Genomic DNA, 22,796 nt, shown 5'->3' with positions numbered 1-22,796 from the left:
AGAATGGGAGTTCCTCTACAGGAGAAACAGATCTTTAACCCACAGGGCAAATAGATGGTCACACACACATGTGCACACGTGCACAGACATACACATATAAACATCCATATATACATGCACATGTATACACACAGAGAGAAGCACATGAAAAGTGGGGGAGAGAAGGAAGAGGAAGAAACACAAGAAGGATCCCAACTCCTCCTTTCCCAACATCCCACTCTATTTGAAATGAATCTACTCTCATGAGATGCAGCCCACTCCATAAGCATCCTCTTAGCCCCCTCCCTGGGGGTCCGGGGTCAGTCTACCCCACCTCCTACACACCCCAGCATCTCTCCTCTCAGTACACTCACACCGGGGTCCCAGCTTCCTGCCAGTCACTGGTGGGGAACCAGCAAGTTGGCATCCACTGCCCCAATTCCTGAGTGAGAGACCTGAGATCGAGGGGGGACCCTGGGGGTCACCTAGGGTGCCACAGGGGAACCCATGTCTGGCTTCCATCAGCATTAATTGGCCTCCTAAATAATGCTCAGCTGTCATCTTCAAAGTTCACATTGGGGGACCCACTGTGCCTCCCAGTGCAGCGCCCCTGAAAACCTGCATGCTTCCTTTCCGGATTACAGGCCAGCAGCTCCCATAACCAATGCCTCCCCCTGAGCCACAGAAGAGTGGGTTCCAGGGGTTGCAGGGCAGAAAGCTGTATGACCCCTCCCCAGGAGGCTGGGCAAGGCCATGTTTCTGGCCGCTCTGCTGACTGGATCTTTGTGTGACCAGCTCCTCAGGGTGGGCACCTTCAACCTCCTTCTACACCAAGACACCATCTAGATGAACAGCGCCAGCCAGGACCCCATCATCCCACTGAATCCCTGGCATCCTTGGCTCTCAGAAGCAGCCAAGACAGGAGTCCTTACCTGAAAAGTGAAGGGAGGAGGACGGGAAGGGAAGAGAAGAGAAGGGAAGGGAAGGTGGGGAAGGGAAGGGAAAAGGAAGGAGGAAAGTGAGGTCTCCACTCCCTCAAGAAAACCACCAACATATCAGAAGTGTTCAGCCAGGGTGGGAGAGCGGTGTCCATTCTCCTTTCTTCCAACTCTGCTCTGGCTCCTGGGAGGCTGACCCTGGGACCCAGTCCTTGAGGCTGCAGTGAGGTGATGGGATGGAGGACAACCAGCTGGTGCCAGGTACTGAAAGCCAGGTGAGCTGGGACCTTGCCACGGTGAGAAGAGGCATGGCTTGATGTTGAAGAGGCTGGAAGATGAGTCAGGGCTCCTGGATGCAGCCATGCCTGAAGGCCTACTGAGCACCAGGTGGATTTCCTTTCTGCATTGCCCCCTCCTTAAACATTCCAGGAGAGTGGGTACTGGCCCTGGGATCTTGCAGCATTGTAAAGAGAGCTGACCAGGAGCCTCACCACTCCATATGACCTTGGGCAAGATGCACACCAGTCCCTGAGTGTGTTCTTTCACACCTGTGGTCCCCCAGGAAGAGGAGGGCAACAAACAAACATCTTTGCACTAAACCCTAGAAGCTAGGTGATGGAATACACACCTCTCATACCAGCTACTGTGTACGTGGAGACGGGACAGAGGTCAGGGTTCCAGGTCATTCGCCGGGACAAAATTAATGGAAGGCCCTGTCTGAAAACCAAAAGCGAAAGAGCTGCAGGCATGGCTCAAGTGGTAGAACCCTAGCCTAGCAAGCACAGGGTCCTGAGTTTGACTCCTAGTACTTACCCCACAAACAAACCAAAGGAAAAAAGAAAAAAGCTATGGTTCGTGTGACTTGCATCCATAACAAAAGTCAGTTTACTAAGGAATGGATGTGAATGACCACGGGGCAGGGAAGAAACTTAGTGTACATGAGAAATGTATCAACTGCCATGAGAATCGCTCACTCCATCCACGAGTGCTGGCTGTCTTGCTCACAGTAACAGTTTTATTATTCTTGAATGCTTTGTTCTGGGACAGACCACGAATCCCCAGTGCTTCATTCAAACCTTGCCAACTCAAGCCGGTATAGCTGAAGACATCCCAGTTTCCCAGACGGGGGAAGACACAAAACCCAGAAAACCGTGTTTCCATCCCCTAAGTCTTACAACTGGAATATGAACACAGGCATGTCTAAGTGTCATGTGGTTTAAGAACTGTGCAACATTGTCCCCATCCCGGATTCAGCCAGCCACCGTCTCTGCAGGCAGGCAGGCAGGCAGGCAGCCGGTGCCTTGTTTGGCACAAGGCAAGCCCAAAGTCTCCGGAGAATGTTCTTCCAGTTTGCGTCTCAAGCTCTTTGCAAGTGCACGCACGATGTGTGCATGGGAATGCAACCCGCCTGATGGTCCCGTGGCTGTTGTAATTATAACCTCCTCAGCTCCGCGCCAAGAGGAAGTCATATCATGTACACTTGAGCAGATTTCAAATTGTAGCTTTTTGAGTTTCCAGCAGGAGGAAAAGAAGCCAAGTTCTCCCTCCCCCCCCCCTCCCCATGCCACCACCACCATCACCACCCCAGAAGAAAGTAGCAGAGAATGCTGGCAGCAGGCTAGCTTCCTAACTCTTCTCTTGCATGGCTTCCAGCGACCAGGGGCTTCCAGCCTCTGCCCTGGCCTCTTTTCCTCCAGCCCTGGCCTTTTCCAGGAGCTAGATCTGGAAACGTGTAGAAACCAAAGAGGCAATCAAAGGTGTTAGATTAGCAAAGCGCAAATAATACTCTGAGAGCAGTCGGAGCTGGTTCCAAGCCTGGTTCTTCCTTCTCTGTTTGCTTCTGCAGACTCCAAATCTCTCCGTTCATCATCCAGGAAAGGGAAGCCCGTCCTTCTCCAGGGGAACCCAAGGTGCTGGCGCAGGGGGATTATCTGGTCCACATTCCTCTAAGATTTGTTCACAGCTGGTCTGGAACCGCTATCCTCCTGTCTCTACATCAGAGTAGCTGGAATTACAGGTGTGAGCCACCATGTCCAGTCTGGATGATAGTTTTTCATGAATATTCAGGGTAGGAAGGAAATGTCAGGGTGGCAGGACCCCCTCACCCACTCTGTGGGCTAATACCAGCAGTAAAAGGTGGCTGGGGCTTCCACCTGGAGGAAAGATGTGTGCACACACCCTTGTCATTCACTGTGACAAGCCGGATTCAGAGCTCCACAAAAAGAAGGGACGGACTCCTGAGTCAGAAATGGGGGGCGGGGGGGGACGAGCAGCAGGGAAGACTTTCTGAGGAGGGGGCATCCCAGCTTTGATTTCAAGGGTATACTCACGAGACACCATTTGCCTAGCATGCCCACGTTCCTGGGTTCCATACCCCATTAAAATAAAGAAAGAAAGAAAGAAAGAAAGAAAGAAAGAAAGAAAGAAAGAAAGAAAGAAAGAAAGAAAGAAAGAACGAACGAACTAGAATTGCCAAAGAGCTCAAGGAAGGGAGAGAAGAATGCTTAACTTCAAAGAGTCCCTTGAAAGGAAACCTGAAGGGAAAGCAGTATGTTCCAGAATCAACATTTTAAATGGCTGAACATTGGGTGGGCAGGGGTGGGGAGGGGGAAGAATTATAGCCCAAATATACATACGTGGGTGTTTTTAATCATGAAATTCAACAGAGGCAGCCAAAGAACATTCCTTCACAATACAGGAATTAATCACACGGAGTTACTGGGTAAATCACAAACGGCATCCGTATTGGAGCCCTAGTGCTGTAAAACTAAGAAAAGGCCTAGGGAGGTGGCCAAGTGGTAGAGTGCCCCACCCATCCAGGGGCGTGGCCAGGCTGTGAGTTCACCACCCATCTTGGGGGTGCGGCCAGACTGTTGTGTGCCCCGCCCACCCGAGGCATGATCAAGTTGTTCAAGCCCTGCTTAGCAACGTTGAGTCCCTGAGCTCATTCTCCAGCACTGCCCAAAAGGAAGAGAAGAAAGGAGGTAATGTGTGAGCCAGTGTGTTCTCAGAGTGTCTGGAAGGGTACACACGGCAATGAGAGTAGCAATTTTCCCCAGGGGATGAAATTATGGAAGGGTTGACATCTTCCTTGACATTCCCAGGGTCCTACAGTGGTCAGGTGTGCATTTGTAGGTGGACTGCTGTTTTCAGATAGGAGGGAGCTATGTTGGGGAGGGGGATTCTGGAGAGTCAGGCTTTGATGTTTCTAGATGTTTCCACAGACACAACCAAATGGGGAGGGAACATACTAGAGAAAAATAAAAAAGGAAAATCAGATTGGAATCAAGCGCCTACCAAGCATGGGCTGTACTCAGCTGGACTTTTTCTTTCCACCATTTCCTGAACAATACAGTGTCCTCAGCATTTCTGTAGCATTGACACCACACTCCATATCATCGTCTCAAGGTGACTTAAAGTCTGTCACCACGACTGTTGCCTTCATTCCGTCCCTTCACTTCTGCATAAGAAACTTTCAAAGCCATTCCAGGCACACGCGTCGCCCAAGGTCATGTACCAGGAAGGACTCGCTCAAGATCAGACACCAAGGTGATGGGTCCAAGGGCATGCATCAGCCAAGGTCATATATCAGGAAATGATTCACTCAAGGTCATCCATCAGAAAAATGACTTGCTCAAGGTCACGTGCCAGGAAGTTATGTACCCAAGATCACACCTGAGGATGTAAGTCACCTGAGGTCTGGCATCAGGAAGCAGAGGAACTCTCCAAGAACCCGGGCGACAGCCTCCCCACTGGCTTCCACTGTGCAGGTGGGAATAGGGGCTCCTGATGGCAGTTACTCCTCACCCCTGCTCCTACCACCCCTCAGCCCCCCTCATTCCACACCCAGATGGCTTCTTGAGGACATCAGAGTGGTCCGCTTTCCCCCAGGCTGTGCACTGGTCACTTGCCAGCTGCAGTCAGAAGAAAAAGCCATCTTTCCTAACCCAGGAGCGCCAGCAACACTGATTCACAAGCCACCCACTTCGTCCCAAGGTTCAAATCCAAAAACAAAGAGTGACTCTTTCCCTGTCCCCACCTCTGTTGCCACGTGAGGCCACCAGTCAAGCAAGAATCCATTGGAGTCACCTGCAAGCAGACCTCTGACCATCAGTCTTCCTGCTCAAGTTCAAGTTTGTCCCGACACTGGGTGACAAATTCACTGCCCTGTGGAACTCATCTTCTGAGTGACCCAAGAGGGCCCAGGGTAGACAGAACTTCCAAGAGCAGGTCGCTTTCCAAATTAAAAGCCAAAGGTGAGAGCCACCTCGTCACCATCGCTATTCCAGTCCCTTCCCCTCCCAGCCAGCATGCTGGGTGTCTCCACAGCACAGCCCCGCCACCATTCCTTCTGCCCTGAGTCCCCATCCAGGTGCCCGAGGGCCAAGGGTAGAAAGCTGGAGAGGTTTCTCCGGGCTCTGGAATGTTCAGAAATGCGAGGTCAATCTTCCCTAGACAAAGTACCCAGCTTTGCACACCTTGTAACAGCGGCCAGAGACAGTCTGATACGATCTGTGGGCATTTCTCAGGCCTCCCTACCTCTCTACCAGAGCCCTGATGGCCTGTGTGACAGGCTGCGGGAGCCCCCACTGGGCCATCCATACCCTGCTCTCCATCAGCATCCAGAGACATTGCCCTGAATGCCACTCCCATGCCCCACTGCTCAGAATCCTTCCATGCTTCCCATTGCCCTCCAGAGACCAGTCCCATCCCCACGACCTGCCCATTCTGGGGGCCAGGCTCTCCTGCCACCCCACACTCACCCCAACACCTCCTAGCCCCAGACATGCTTGCGTGGGATTACCTGCTGGACAATGGATGAAGGGATTTGGGAAGCAAGAGGCTCGGGGTTCTCCCTCCTGCCCCTTCCTGGGATTGACAGGCTACGTGAACCACGTGGGATGAGTGGAGAGACTTCATCATCCTCTCTAGCTCCCTGCTACTGGCCACAGGATTTTGCCCCCAGCCTCCCTGTCCCCTTCCTTCTCTGTCCCCCCTCCTACTTCTTCATCATAGCCATCTACAGCATCCTGTGTGCAAGGAGGTGAGAGAGACAACCCTGGCCTGGCCTGGTCCTGACCAGGCACAGTAATTCTTTTGTTTGCAAGCTGATGTGTGCTTCCAAGTATAAGCAGGTAGGTTTTCATATTTTTCCTGTCCACCTATATGTCTAGGGATGAATCTTGATTCCCTGGGAAATAGATACTCACTGAAAACCTCTGGATAAAGCGACCCTGGGCTGAGTGTATGTGTAGGGCAACAGTCATTCAATAGCTGGGGAAGCTGAGGCTCAGGACATTGAATGACCTGGAGAAGATCGTGTGGAAAATCCAGGTTAGTTCCTGGGAGTGGGGCTCCTTGTGACCTTGTCCTGACTTGATTCTGAGCCCAGTCCTTCTGGTTCCAAGACTAAAGCATGATCCCCTCAAGGATAAATGTTAGTGAGTGAATGAGTGAGTGAATAAATGAATGAGTAAGCAAAGATTGAATAAGTAAACAAATGGGTGAATGAATGAATGAATGAATGAATGGAGGGAGGGATTGGTGAATGAGTAAATTGATGAACAAGTAAATGCACAATTGAGTGGGTGAATATATATATGTATATATAAAAGAATGAGTGAATTGATGGATGGATGAATGATACTGAAGGATGGATGAACAGACAGCAGATGATGGATGGATGGAGGATGATGGATAGATGAATGGATGGTGGATGAATAGATGGATGGTGGATGGATGAATAGGTAGATACTAGATGGATGATTGATAGATAAATAGACTGGTGTTGCTTGATTGGTGGATTGATAGGTCATGAATGAATGGATGGATGCTGGATGGATGGGTAGAGAGATGGATGGATAGACTTATGGATAGGATGCTGGATGGATGGATGGATGGATGGATGAATGGGTGGGTGAATGAATGGGTGGATGGATGGTGAATGGATGGATGAATGAGTAGTGGATGGGTGATGAATGGATGGGTGGTAGATGAATAGATGGATGCCAGATGGATGGGTAAGCAGATGGATGGATGGACTGATGGACAGATGTGAATGGAGGGTGGATGGATGGATGGATGGATGGATGGATGGATGGGTGAATGAATGGGTGGACAGATGGTGAATGGATGGATGAATGAGTAGTGGATGGGTGATGAATGGATGGGTGGTAGATAAATAGATGGATGCCAGATGGATGGGTAAGCAAATGGGTGGATGGACTGATGGATAGATGTGAATGGAGGATGGATGGATAGATGGATGGATGGATGGATGGACAGATGAGTGGATAGATGGGTGTTTTGGTGGATGGGTGGTGGATGAGTAGGTGGATGGATGGTGGATGGATAGATTAAAAGGTAGTGGATGGATAGGTGGGTGGATGGGTGGGTGAATGAATGGGTGGGTGGGTGGGTAGGTGGATAGATGGGTGGATAGTTGGATGATGGGTGGGTGGATGGATAGATGGATGTGAATAGGTGGATGGATGGGTGGGAAGATGGGTGGATGGATGGATGGGTAGATGGGTAGTGGATGTGTGGATGGATGAATGGATGGATGAATGAGTAGTGGATGGGTGATGAATGGATGGGTGGTAGATGAATAGATGGATGCCAGATGGATGGGTAAGCAGATGGATGGATGGACTGATGGACAGATGTGAATGGAGGGTGGATGGATGGATGGATGGATGGATGGATGGATGGATGGGTGAATGAATGGGTGGACAGATGGTGAATGGATGGATGAATGAGTAGTGGATGGGTGATGAATGGATGGGTGGTAGATAAATAGATGGATGCCAGATGGATGGGTAAGCAAATGGGTGGATGGACTGATGGATAGATGTGAATGGAGGATGGATGGATAGATGGATGGATGGATGGATGGACAGATGAGTGGATAGATGGGTGTTTTGGTGGATGGGTGGTGGATGAGTAGGTGGATGGATGGTGGATGGATAGATTAAAAGGTAGTGGATGGATAGGTGGGTGGATGGGTGGGTGAATGAATGGGTGGGTGGGTGGGTAGGTGGATAGATGGGTGGATAGTTGGATGATGGGTGGGTGGATGGATAGATGGATGTGAATAGGTGGATGGATGGGTGGGAAGATGGGTGGATGGATGGATGGGTAGATGGGTAGTGGATGTGTGGATGGATGAATGGATGCATAGATGGTGGTGGATGGATGGATGGGTGGCTGGTGGGTAGGTGGGTGGATGGGTGGTGGATGGATGGATGGATGGATGGATGGGTGGGTGGATGAATAGTGGATAGGTAGATACATGTGTAGCAGATGAGACACTGAAATTATCGAGGGCAACAAGCCTGCTGCCCTCAGATGAATGCAGGCTCACCTCCACCACTCCACGTGGACCAGGGCAGGACACAGGCTGAACTCCGTGGACACAAAGGCCAAGGCCACGGCAGGCAGGGCACCCGGCCCGGGTGGCAAGCAGGGCGCAGAGCTCATTGGAAATGCAGAGAGAATCCCAGCGGCCTCCAGCTCTGCCAGGGAGCGCGGGAAAGACAAGAAAAATGAAGCTGCGGCAATCTCATTTTCCGAGGCCTGCAAGTCAGCCAGGAAATAGCTATTATTCCCCGGCACTGTCGGTATTAAGTTATTTCCTTCACTAAATACGGGAATGTTCATGAATATCTATTGAGTCCCAGGTACAGACCCCATCCTGGCTCGCAGCCTCTGCCTTCCACTCCTGCAACAACACCCTTCAATCTTGCTCTGAACTGAAAGACAATAGTATTTTAAATTGGTTAATAAATCTCTGGATTGATGCGCCTGGAAAGCAGGGGAACTTCGTCTCTATTACGCCAATAAAAGGATTCACATTTTAACCACTGCCGGACCAGGAGCTGGGGGAGGCTACCCAAGCCAGCCATTGTCCTCCTGGGCGAGGGGTGGCTGAGGTTTGGGGACACCCCTCCCCTCACACAGGGACCCCTTGATGTTCCAGGACTGCTTGTTTTGTGGGTCTTTGGGGCCAGCAGGCATCTAGAGGGCATGTCCAGCTCCATGGCTTTATGATCAGGCCATTCCCCAGATTCAAATCGAAGATCCTCGAAAGCAAAGCTGTGGGGGAGATGTGCAGCCATGCAGATGGGTGAGCTGGGGTACAATTTTAGTATTCTGGGGCTTGCTTGGCACACGTGAGGCCCTGGATTCCACACCCTCTCCCCAAAAGAAAAACAAAGGCAAACAAGCAAAAGGCATACAGAGGAGGAGGGAGAAGGGGAGGCTGGGAAGAGGTTTGGGGGGAGGGGGCTTCTTTCTGAGTGCTGCCAGCTGAGGGAGATTTGTTTGGGAAGGGGAACCCAGATGCCTCCTCCACTCCCAAGAATTCTCAGCCATGTTTCTTCAGGCTCTACCCCTCCCACCCCCCCCCCCCCGATCTGAAGAGTGGAGGTCCTGAGAAGGGCACAGCGAGGAGAATGGGCATCAGAGCCCACAGGGCTCAGGCCTCAGGCCACAAGGCTAGGAGAGGACAGGTTCTGGCTCCCTGCACATGCCAGTCCCCAGCATAGGAAAGAAGAGAGATAAGGAGGAAGGAGGGAGGGAGCCCTCCCAGGCCAGCACCCCACTGGCTGCAAGAGCCCTGTGCCCTGGGTCAGCTCACACACCCTGGGCCTGCCCTCTGTCCCTCTGCTCCAGGTCCACAGAGGCTGAGTGGCCCCTTCACAACGCCATGGCCCTGACATTCTTACTAGGCAGGCCCGAGCCTGGCCCACACTTACCTCTCCTGGCAAGGCATCTGCCCTACCTATGAGTCCTTCGCCAGGACTCATTCCACTGCCCTGCCCCAGGCCCCTCACACCCATGTCCTATGCACACACTGTGCCCTCCTCTCTCAGCTCCCCATTTGCTCCAGTATCACAATTCAGACCTCCAAGTGGCCACCTCCAGGGAGCCCTTCCTGACTGCCAGGGGCTGCGTGGTCCTCTAGGCTCCTACTGTCACGCAGGGTGACACTCCATGGAGAACATGCCACCACAGAGACCACCGCTCCTCTTGCTCCAACGTCCCCCATTCTCAATTCCCCCAGGCTGCTTCTCAGCTCCAGGTTCCAGAGGGAGAGCGGGGGTGCACCCGGGCCCCGAGGCACACTCTGGTGGAGTGTGAACCTCAGCCAGGCCTCCCAGATGTGACAGACCCTCCTTCCACCCTCTTGGAAAGGGGTGACCAGGGAGGGCTGCCTGGAGGAGGCAGGAAGAGGCCTTCGTGCTCTGGGCCCCACAGTCTTGGGTTCCAGGCCCATTTATTCATTTTCTTTGGAATCCTCCACGTCTATCACGCTGTGCAATGGTCCAATGGATTTTTTTTTAATTAATTGAGCAGAATCAATGAAAGCGAGACTGCTTCGGCCTCGGCTGGCCGTGGGAAACGGTGGATGGCTTCATGGAGCTGTAGCGGGGCTGTGGGCACCGAGCCACAGGCAGCCCAGGGCAAACCCAGACATGCCCGAGGCTTGGTTGCACTACATGGTCACTCGGAGGACAGAACTCGGACGCCAGCCTCAGGATGGGCGGCCCCAGAGCTCACTGGGTAGTCAGAAAAGTGCAGGCGCAGCCCACAGCTGGTGTCATCCCATCTGGGCCTGGCATCTGGGACCCACAGATGCCTATACAGTGTCCAGGCCCCGAGTTCAAATCCCCACCCCACCCCACCCCTGCCCTGGCTACTAGCAAAACGGAAAAAGGAAGGGAGGGAGGGGAGGAAGAAAGGGAAGAAGGAGGAGGAGGAGAAAGAGAAGGAGGAAGACGAGGAGGAGGAGGAGGAGGAGGAGGAGGAGGAGGAGGAGGAGGAGGAGGAGGAGGAGGAGGAGGAGGAATGTGGACAAGGAGCTCCAGAGCTGGGTGGCAGTTGCTGGCTGGGCAGGAGTGCGGTTTCTGTGGTGAGGAATTCTGGGAAGGAATTGTGGGGTGTTCCCAGCACCCCTTATTTCCTTCATGCCATGGAACTGCACACCTAAAAATAGCAAGGCATCCGGAGAAAACAAGAAAATAATCTGGCGCACTGGCGGCTTTTGCGAGCGTTCTCGGTGACTAGCGCTGCCATGGAATGACAAATGGCTGGGGCAAAGTTCTCCCGAGCCTGGTGATTTCCAAACATGACCCAAACCCCCCTACCTGTTGCACATGCCCATCCTGTGAGACTCTGAGCCTCCCCCTCCAGCATCTGCCTCAGTTTCCCCTTTCCTGAGCCTGGGCTGGCAGCCCCTGGCTCCTTGGGTCACATAACAAAAGACCACAAACTTGGCAAATGACACGCGTGTGTCCTTGTTGCTGGTGGCCAGGAGTTCATTCTGAGAGCAGCTCCTTGTCCTCCAGGCTGCTTCCTTCTGCAGGCACCGAGAGGGAAAGGGAACCCTTTTCTTTCTTCCTTTGGATGCCTGAATTCCTGGGCTTGTGGCCCCCTCTCACATCCTCATAGCCCATCATCCTGGCCTCTGCTCCTGCCATTTCATCCTCTGTCTTTTCCTCTCCTGGGAAGCCCAGTCCATGAGACTGCCTCATCTGCGTGGCTCAGCCTCATTCTGGTCTACACTCCAGAAAAGCCCTGGGTTCACCTCAGCGACTGGTCCTTGAAAATTCCTGCTCCCACCGCCCCCACCTCCCGGCTGCATCACATCCACTGGTCATTTCTGACACCCAGCCCTTTGACAGCAACGGGCAGAGGCAGAGAATGAGGCAGGAGGAGTGACTGCGCAGTCAGTCGGTCAGTGGGTGGAATTCTGGCTCTGCCTCTTCCTGGCTGTGTGACCTTGGGTAAGTCTCTTGGCCTCTCTGGGTAGTGAGGCGAGCACAGCCTGGCCTTGTCTGAGGAGTACCACACTCGTTTGGGATGAAACAGTACAAACACAACAGTCGGGACACCAAGATCCACTGTCCACCCTGCCCCAAGGATGCCCTCCTCCCACCTTCCCATCCTTCAGCCGTCAGCCAGGACCCCCCTCCCCACCCCAGAAGGTGGACTTGGAACTTCCTGTCCTGCCATTTGCAGACTCTGATCATTGAATTTCCTGCTGGTGTCCACCCACCACCATCCACAGTCCCTGAGAATTTACATTCAGGGGCCAGATGCAAAAAGGAGGAGGGAAGAGGAAGGGAAGGGGCAAGGAGAGAGGAAGAGAAGGGGGAGGGGGAAGTGGGGGGAGGGCAGGGGGAGGGAGGGGAGGAGGAAGAGGGGGGAGGGGGGCAGAAGGATGGAGGGCTGTCTTTGGAGAGAAGGACGTGAATTATTTCAACCTAACTTCCTAATTAAGACCTCATTAGCAGCCCAAATTTGTGATAGAGCCGCCAAGAACTTGGCACAATGGTTTAATTTAATGATTTCTTACATGACTTTGTTAATCATCTTTGGTCCGCTTCAATTGTGACTGTCCTCGTTTCTAATTAAGGCATCGATGGCAGGGACGGGGCCGCCGGGTGTCGGGATTCCAATCAAGGGTAGGACAAAAAGCGTTCAGGCTGGAGGCTGAAGGAAAAGGAGTCACCCAGGTATGGTGCTTTGTCTCCTGTCACACTTCCTGGCCCTAAAGGGCTGAGGAGAGCAGCGTCTGTGCTCGGGGGACACATGTCCCCCCCCCCCAACTAATAGCAGATCTTTAGAATCATTGACTCTGAACAAAAGCCAGGCACTGGTGCTCACTCCTGTAAGCTGAGGCTCAGAGCCAGCCTGGGCTGGGAAAGTCCAGGTGACCGAAAGCCATGCGGTGGTTCAAAGTGGTAAAGTGCTAGCCTTCAGTGGAAAAAGCTCAGGGACAGCGCCCAGGCCCTGAGTTCAAGGTCCAGGACCAGCAGGGAAAAAAAGGAAAGAAAAAAGAAGGGAGGGAAGGAGAGAAGGAGGGAAGGAAAGAAAGGAAGAGAGGCAAGGTAAAGAGAAGCAAAGAGCAGGAGGAGGGCAGGGCAGGGAAGGGAAGGGAAGAGGAAGGCAGGGGTCTCACCTACCTTTGGCCTCTGGTCTCCTAATAACAATGCCACAGCACAGAGCAGATCTTTACCTGCCCACCGCCCCCCAGTGTCCCTGGCTGTACCTGTTAGGGCTCAGCAGTGGAGGAAAGGCTCACACCCCGCCTTGTGGGAGAGCAGTGGACGAGGTCCAGTCCAGCCTGGACAGAGGCTGACCCCCCGAGAAGAGAGGATGCTGGGAAGAGAGGGCTCATCCCCAGGGCCTCCGTGTGCCCGCCAGCCCTGGACGGCATTCCAGTGACTCCTCTGCCCCCCAAAGGTCACCCAGGAGCCCCAAGCTCTACACCACCACTGCACCCTGGAAATCAATCCCAGAGAATTAAAAAGTTTGAGAGCCAGGGCGTCCGCTAATGTGTAACATTTGTTAGTCAATAGAGATTTATTTAATGCAATAAATGGCATAATTGGACTTTTATTTCCATAATATATTTTTCCAAGATAACTAATATTTTGAGTACCCATGGCTCTCCTGATGTGTTCGGAGGAAACGTATTTCCTGTATTATTACTCTTGAATAAAACTGACATTTAAACTGTTTAATAAATGAGCACTTGTTTGAATTCTATCAGTTTCAATACATTCCAGGATATTAATAAAATATATTTCATAAGCCAGCTCAATAGACCATGCCACCAAAAAAAAAAAAATCCTGGTGATTTATTAGCAATACACTTGCAATTCGTGGGACAGATACCCGGACTGCCATGAGGGTTCAAATAATAATCAATCAAACTAATTAGACCCTATTTTTCATATGCAAATATAATTAAGCATACATTTCTTGGTAACTTTAAAGAGAATTATGGAAGCTCAACCTTGTGTGAGAGTCCCCTCGCTGGAGTTAATGGAAGAATGGTGTCTCAAGTTAGGAAAACAAAAATGACGTGTCCTGCTGGGCTTCCAGCTTGGAAAGGAAGGACCAGACTAGAACCAGACAGAACAGGACAGGGCAGGACTGAACTGGACCAGACAGGGATGGACAGGACACGATAGGACCAGACAGGAAAGAATAGGACAGGACTGGATAAGACAGGAAAAGGTAGGATGGGCTGGGGGCAGGATGTATGGGATGGCAGAGGGAGGCTGGACAGAAAGAAAGAAGAAAGGTCACATGTATGGTTGGATCAGTTGTCTCCTGGTTAGAGGACACTTCAAGGCCACAGGTAGGCAGACATGGCAGATTCAATAAGGCGCCAGAATTAAGGCAATGACCATGAACTGGGCTTGAATGCTGAGTCACTAACCCGGGGGTCCTTGAGCCTGTTCTCCCCAGCAATGAGCCAGGCATGGGTGGTTCATGCCTTGTTATTCTGGCTCCTCAGGAGGCTGAGATCTGAGGATCATGGTTCAAAGTCAGCAGGATCACAAAAGAACGTGAGACTCTTATCTCCAGCGAACCACCAGAAAAATGGAAGTGGCGCTGTGTCTCTGTGAATCACTAGGTGTATGTCTGTGTGTTGGGCGGTATCTGTCTCTGTGTGTCTGTGTATATGACTGTGTGTGAATCTGTGTGGATCTGTGTGTGTGTGTGTGTGTGTGTGTGTGTGTGTGTGTGTGTGTTTCTCTGTGTTGGGTTTTGCTGATCTTTTTGTATGAGATATGCTCTTGCCTCAGTCTGTCCATCCCTCTAACTGGCTGCTCTCCCTGGCGGCGGGGCAGGCCTCTGGAGGGAGGGAGGTAATTAGGCCCTGTGCACAGAGAGCAGAGTCAGCATTTTGCACAGAAGGGGGAGGGGTGGGGGTGCAGGGAGACAGTGACCAGGGCTGGGAGCCCAGCTTCAGCCATGGAGAACGGAAAGGTTTGCCGCTGCAGCATCTGCTGCAAATAAGCCTTCAAACAAATCATTTTAAAATTAAATTAAATGCCATTAAATTGGAAAAGGTGCCCAGGGATCCTGGGAAAGGAGTGGTGACTCTGATCTGCTGCCTAGGCTGGGCCCTGAAGACCCTCCTGCCCACATGAGGCCCGGTTCTCCTGGGCTCCCAGCCACGTGGGGATACCAGTGCCCAGCAGCGTCTGCCTCAGCGGGGCCGATCTGCCTGTGGGGGTGGACAGGCGCCAGCTCTGCTTCCCGTGGAGCACACGGGCACGGCTGTGACAGCTGCTGCAGGGGCTGGCCACAGATGCCCACAGACACCCACAGACACTCACAAATGCCCATGGATGCCACAGGTGCCCACAGGTGACTACCGATGCCCACAGATGCCTGTGAATGCCCACAGATGCTCATAGATGCCCATGGATACTCACAGATGCCCGTGAATGCCCACAGATGCCCACAGACACTCACGAATGCCCACGGATGCCACAGGTGCCCACAGATGACTACCGATGTCCACAGATGCCCATGGATACTCACAGATGCCCACAGATGCTCATGGATGCCCACAGATGTCCACAGACACCTGCAGGTGTCCACAGATGCCCACAGATGACTGTAGATGCCCACAAATGCCCACAGATGCTCATGGATGCCCACAGATGTCCACAGACACCCGCAGATGCCCACAGACCTGGGCAGCACTTATCCCTGATGTCTTCTGGGAGGTCCACCACACGTGCCTGTGCAGGGCCAGCCCAGGAAGTGGTAGGGGCAGAGACAGGAACCGGGAACCATAGACTAAAATGAGGGACAGGGCAACGGGAAGGGCTCCGGTGTGCTGGAGGGCAGGCCTGGCTCCCCCAGGACTTTGTGTCCAGCCAGTGGCCAATCCAGTGCATGGTTAGGTGTCTGGCAGAGGGCCTGGCCTCTACCTTCTGGATGCCAAGACACACCCTGGTTAGAATAAGAAGACAAATCTTTTACCCAAGCAAGACCGTTCCCCAGGCACAAACCCCAAATTAAGCAGACAGACAGGGACAGAGGGACAGGGACAGACAGAGAGACACAGAGACCAAAAACAAAGAGATAAAGACAGAGAGGCATCGAGACAGACACACAGAGAGGCAGATGATCAGAGACAGACACAGAGACCGAAATGCAGGATCAGAACACAAGAGTGTATTTAACAGCTGCTCGAATGCACATGTAATCCTTCATACGAGCATGTGGGACCCTAACGTCCCCCCAGCCCAGAGCATTGGGGGGGTGCTGAGGATAAAGCACAGTGGACAGGCGCTCACCTACATACAGGAGGCCCCCAGACTCTACCCCAGCACCAGACATACAGACAATCAAAAATGGGGAGCCCATCTCTGCCCCTCCCAAAACCACACTCCTCACCCAGTGACCCCTCATCCCAGCCCACAGAGGCTGGGGGGAGAAATGTTGAGGTATTATGATCCCATGGAAGGGAATTCTTGCAGCCAGGCTCACAGCTCAGCCCACCACTGCCCAGGGAGGGGCAGCGTGGAGGGTTCATGGCGGAGGGGGGGGTTATTTATGAACTTACCATAGTATCATTTGAATACAGTGCCTATAAGGATATTCTTTTTTTATTGCCGGCTGTAATTTCATGTTTAATTTCTCCCTATGCCATACTTTTAAAAGGATACCTCAAACAAGAAATGAATTGTGTGCTGTTGCTGAACTAACTAGCTTTGTCCCTAGGAAAGGAGAGGGGAGGGGGAGCACCATTTTGTCTTTGGCTCAAAGCCCCTGGGATTCCTTGGGAGGTGACTCTGGTGACCCTGCTCTCCAGGGAGCCGAGCTTGCTGGTCCCTGGGACACCCCAAAAAGTTCTTGCTGCCACCCAGAGGGGACTATTTTTGCAGGGCTGATAGGAGTAATAGTGTATATTCAAGGAGCTCTTACCCCACCCTCTCAGATGACCCTGTCCAGGCCTGACAAGACACACACATACTTGGAGCCCAGGGCAAGTCCCCACCCCACCCTACCAACGCCCGCTATGTGCTCCATTTGTGGATGAGGACACAGAGGCTCCGAGAGCTGTGAAGCACATCCCCCCAGCAGAGCCCAGGGGAGGTCAGCAGAGTCACCTAGACCCTACCTCTTCACAAGTCTGTGAGAATCAACTACCGTTTGGGCTCATATGTTACACGGCATCAACAAGGCCATAGCTCACTGATACAGATGGATCCAGCCCCACAGAACCTAAATCAAACAGATCCGCAGAGGCCTTTGTCCATTTTGTTTGTTTGTTTTATTTTGTGCCAGAACTAGGGCCTGGGTATTGCCCTTGAAGGTTTATTTTTTTTTCCTCCACCACTTTGACCTACAGCTCCACCTTCCATCTTTCGGGTGGTTCACTGGAGAGGAGTATCATAGATTTTCCTGCCCAGGCTGGCTTGGAACCACGATCCTCAGGTCTCAGCCCCCTGAGTGGCTAGGGTGACAGGCGTGAACCAGGAGCGGCTGGCTTTCCTTGTCTAGGTTGAATTTCTGAAAGCTGTGAAAGAGCAGCATAAGACCAAAAGAATTGACCAAGGAAAACGTGTACATCTCACCTTTCTAGAGCCTGCAAAACACACACGCACACACACACGCACACGCACACACACACACGCACGCACACACACGCACGCACGCACGCACGCACGCACACACGCACGCACGCTGCTGGCCACGGACGAGAGGCAGCCTGCCACACATTCCACAGCAGAAGGAGGAAAGATGAGAGCAGGCAGGCAGGGCCTGAAGCCAAGGAGTCCAGCCCCTTACGACAGAGCCCCAGCAGCTGACCACACGTCCTGGACCTGGCCTCCCCAGTACTGCCTCAGGGGAATGTCACCTGAATTCCAACCTTCCCACCTACGGCTCCTTCATGGGCCTAATTCTGCACCCCGCAGGGTTTGCTTCCTGGACCTTCCCCATAACCCCACACAGGAGACACACGTTACTTCTACCGAGGAGTTCCAGTCATGGGAAGCCAAGGCTCAGGGAGGTGTGGCCCCTTGCCCAAGGACACACACCTAGGAATGAGTCAAACTTGTATCACAAACCCACACCAATCTCTGGGGCCGGAGCCCCTGCTCTGAATTTCTGGGGGACCCATGGAGGTCTCCAAGCCATCAGGGTTCGAGTCCAACACCCAGGTTTATGCACATCACAGGAATGACGGGCCCCAAGTGCACAGCATGTACCACAGCACCACTGTGCCAGGCCACGTGGACCCTCCTAGCCTACCAGACTTCTCCCTGGCCAGGGCCTCCTGGCCAGAACCTGCCACCCGCAGCTGTGGGGCTGAGCCCCCACCCCCTGCCCCTGGCACCAACCAGAGTGATTAGGGGAAATCAGTCAGTCGCTCCTTCCAGCTCCACCCAGGCCCCGCCCAAGGCCCAGGCTGCCTTGGAGGGAGGGAGGGAGGGGAAGATGGAGGGAAGGAGCTGTGCTCCTCCTAACTTGGGGTATCAGGCACACAGGACGGAAGGTGCTTGAGGGACCCCCAATCCTCTGGGCCTCGACCACTCTGCCAGGAGGCTGAGCCTGGGCTCTGAGAGGCATCTCACCTCTTGTGAAAGGCTGGATACACACATGCACATATATACTACACATCACACAAGTGTGCAGGCACACCGTTCACGTGTGTGTGTATATGTGCACTGCACATGTATGTGCACACATGTATTTGAGCATGCCTGCACACCTATATATGTACGTACACCCTGTCAGGTTGTCACCTGAAGAGGCAATGATATACAACGGATACTGACAGCCACAAGAGGAACCGTTCCCCCCCCCAGCCCCAGTGCAATGAGCTCTGGAGGGCCCACAGCCCCCCCTCCTGCCCCAGGGGTGAGGAAATCAAAGATAGGACTTCCAATCAATCAAAGACACCCCCACTCCCACTCCTCTTCTAAAATCTGGGAAAGTGGACTCGGGCCTTACAGAGCTAATCTTGTGCCGCACTATGGCTTGTCCTTAGCTCCTCACGCAGATGGGGAAACTGAGGCAACTGGAGGGAGGGAGGTACAGCAGCAGGAGCCATGGGCCCCGTAATTCTAGGGGACCAGGTCTGCACCCTGGCTTAGACAAGTCTCCGCAAGGCTGTGAGACCTCAGCAAACTTCCCTGAACTTCCATGAATCTCCTCTGCAAAATGGATCTGAAAAATAAAAAGCACTCACCCCTCCAGACAGGGGGACCCCGTTCCCCCCAACACAGCACGCCCACCTGCACCCAGCGCTGGACGCCGCTGGACTCAGGAAGCCGGACCGTGAGGTTGACAGAGGCGTCTGGGTGGCAGGTATTAATTGGAGCAATTAGGCAACCCTTTCTCAAGGCCACAGAAGCGGCGGCATTAATAATTAGACTCCGATTGGATTCCCCCGGCCTGGCGTGTAAACAGGACGCAGCCGTGGCAGTAAACGATTTGTTCAAGGGTTGGGGGGAGAACATTCACTGTCCTCGCAGGAAGCAATCGGCTGTGTTATTAGCGACCATGAGGGCTGAGCTAGCGATAGGCTCCGAACTCCCCACCACCCCGACCCTGCTCATTTCCTGGGCCCAGGGACAGAGATCTCTGGGGACAGGATTGCCCCCACCCCCACCCATTGTGGGGGTCTCGCCAGAGGTCAAGTCCCCATTTCCACCACCACCCTGCACCTCCTGGGTGATGTTTGCAAACAGAGTGGCATCCCTGGGTGCCATGGGTGAGGCAGCAGAATTAACATTAGAGGACGATTCCACCAACCAAGCACACACGAGGTGCTCAGTAAACGCGCCTCCTGTCGTCAGGAGTCACGAGTCACGCTGAGGTACTGCTGGGTTCCAGCTCAGTCCATTGGCATTGGCATGTACTGAGGGCCAACTGTATACCAGCGCAGTTAGTTGTCAGGGCTCTGCCCCAAGGGTGCGGGGCCCAGGGGTACAGAGAACAGCAAGGGAGGGGAGGGGAGGCCAGGCAGCCTCACACCCCATCTAATCCCAGACCTCCCCTCTCAACGCCGCCTGTCACAGCATCTTTCCACCTGGGAAACAGATGAGGAGAGCCAGGCGTCGGGGCTCTCTCCTGTCATCCTAGCAGCTCAGGAGGCTGAGATGTGAGGGCCATGGTTCAAAGTCAGCCTGGCCAGGAAAGTCCATGAGATGCTTCAAGAAACCACCAGAAAACTAGAAGTGGTGCCGTGGCTCAGCTGGTACAGCACCAGCCTTGGAGAGCTCAGGGATGGCTCCTCTGTCCGGAGGCAGTGGCTACAGTCAGAGCCCTTGCGGCTCAGGGCTCGGGCTGCCATTGCTTTGGAGACCCCTGGCAGCTCAGGACTCATGCCAGCACCCTTGCCCCCAGGAGACAGGGCCCAGTCTTCCACAGAGAACCAGGCACCCAAGGGCAAAGCCCAGGCCCCTCTGGTCTGCCGCCCCTGGGAGTCCATGGGAAAGCGCTCAGGTGACGTGGCTACTCAGACCCTGCAGGGCCCTGCCCAGGTCCCCAGCGCCTGGCTGGCCACAGGGACAGTCACCATGACAACGCCATCCCCAGGGCAGCCAGGTGCAGCCGGGCACTGAGCTATCATTCTTGCCACCCCTCCACAGTCCCCACAGGGGCCTAATTACACCTCTCAGAAGGCAGTGCCCTCCTGGGGCACAGGAAGATGCAGGGAGGGGATGAGAAGCTGCCAGACCCCCGAGGGGGGACTCGGGGCTCCATTGTTCTCCCAGCACCGTGGGGGGAAAGCCTGCACACACGCACGCACGCACGCACGCACGCATACATGCTTCAGCAAGTACAAGCCACCAAGTGCCCAGCAAGTGGAAAGGGAACATTTAATTCCAGCATAGGACTCCCGCATCCCTACAGACCCACCCAGAGCCTGGCACCAAGGAAAGGCCCTGAAGGCAGCCAGCTCCATTCCTACCTTGCCAGCCAGACCTCGAAGGCAGAGGAGACCAGGTCAAGGTCTGGCAAGGGGGCTTCGAATCCAGGCTCCAGCCCAGGCCCTAAGCCTCCGCCTGTCTAGTAGCCCTTGTCTAGAATGAAGACACCCAGGGTGCTGGCAAGGCCCATCCTCTATCCACGAAGTGACCTTCTGGAGGCCGGCAGGGCGCTGCCCCTGGGGAAGGGCGAAGGCCCAGGTGTGGGAAAGGTCTGTCTGTCCATCATCTGTCATCTGTCATCTGTCAGTTATCTGTCATTTGTCTGACATCTGTCCTCTGTTGCTTGTCTATTATCTGTCATCTACTTATTGTCTATTTGTCTGTCATTGCCTATCATCTGTCTGTTATTGGTCTGTCATCTATCTGTTGTCTGTCTTCTGTCTATCTGTCATCTGTCTGTCTGTCTTCTGTCTTCTGTCTGTCGTCTGTCACCTGTCGTCTATCTGTCATCTGTCTGTCTTCTGTCTGTCATCTGTCACCTGTCATCTGTTGTCTGTCATCTGTCTGTTGTCTATCATCTGTCTGTCATCTATCCATCATGAGTCTGTCATCTGTCTATCATGTCTGTACATCATCTTTCTGTCATGTCTCTTATCTGTCCTCTGTCTGTCTGTCATCTGTCTATCTGTCTTCTGTCTGTCGTCTGTCACCTATCATCTGTTGTCTGTCATCTGTCTGTCTGTCATCTATCTGTCTTCTGTCTGTTATCTGTCATCTGTCATCTGTTGTCTGTCCTCTGTCTGTCATCTGTCTGTCCTCTGTCTGTCATCTGTCTGCCATCTGTCTGTCGTCTGTCCTCTGTCTGTCTGTCATCTGGGGGTGAGGGGCAGGCTCCTTGTGGGGACTCCCACATGCCTCCCCCAGTGCCTGAATCCATCCCACCCTGGAGGAAGTGGAGCCACGCTTGGGGAGTGGAGGCAGGCAGCCTCCGTCTACAGAATGAGTAATTACACATAATTACACAGAAAATGGCCGCCCTTGAAGAATGGAGTACACGGCTCCTCCTGTCATTCCGGGGCTCCCCACTTCTCCCCAATGTACAAACTGTGCCAACAGGGGTACTCACTGTCACCCCCTCCCTGGAGGCCACCCCAGAGGGATGGAGCCCCTTCAAACGAACCAGGTCAGGCCCCTGGCGCCTTGGGACCTGCAGCCAGGCAATGCTGAGAAGATCCTGAAGGTTCTGATAGGGAAACTGAGTCCCAGACAGAAAGGGGTCGTGAAGGAGTAGCCCAAGGGGCGCTGACCAGCCTTGGATGCACAAGTCCTCCGGGCCAAAGACACCTCTGACTCAGCTGACTCCGGTGGTTTAAGAGCACACAGTTGACAAACGCACCCTTGCTGCCTCCATGCTGGGAAAATGGCCGCTCACCAGGCCAGATGGTGGCTGGCAGTCACTTGTGCCTGGTGACCCCGCAACCAGAGCCATCCGCAGGAGAGGTGGACCCAAAGCCGGGGGGCGGGGGGGAGCAGCGGCTCACACCCGTAATCCCGGCCTACCAGGGCGGAAAGCACAGGGGAACTCCTCGCCACTGAGAAGGCTGCGCCTCGTCCTCATACCAGCCATCTCAGACCTTCCAGAAGCATGAACAAGGGGTCTCCTGGTTCAAGGCCGCCCAGACGCAGGATGGGACCGGATCTGAACGATGACTGAAGCCTAACCCAGCGGTAGAATGCCCGCCCGGCAAGGGGAAAGGCCTCGAGTTCAAACCCCAGTGCTGCCCCAAAAAGCAAAGGGAGGCATGGGGTGGAGGAGCAGGGGCCGGAGGATGGGGTGACTGGGCCATCTTTAGGGGACAAGGAGCTCCGCTGGCTGGGGGTGCTGGGGATGGATGGAGACCCAGCAGCGCTGAACTGAGGGTTTACAAATAGTTAAAATGGGAAGAAATTAAACAGAAAAACAACAACAAGACAACAAAACCTCTCCGCTTCATCTCATGAACAGCCAGCGGATCGCTTGCTCACCCGCTCTATAAATATTCATTAAACAGACACTGGAGGAACAGAGGCGGGGGGGGGGGGGCTGGGGGGATGGGGGGGACCCCCACCTGCGCAGGGGAGCCAGGGAGAGAGCAGGAGCCAGACAGTAAACAGGGAATGCATTAATAAGCAACAC

The sequence above is a fragment of the Megascapheus bottae genome, chromosome 28 (genome assembly GCF_031878675.1).
Source record: "Megascapheus bottae isolate mThoBot1 chromosome 28, mThoBot2.hap1, whole genome shotgun sequence".
Lineage (NCBI taxonomy): Eukaryota > Metazoa > Chordata > Mammalia > Rodentia > Geomyidae > Megascapheus > Megascapheus bottae.
The sequence above is the reverse complement of the archived record's forward strand: the minus strand, read 5'-3'. Positions refer to the sequence as shown.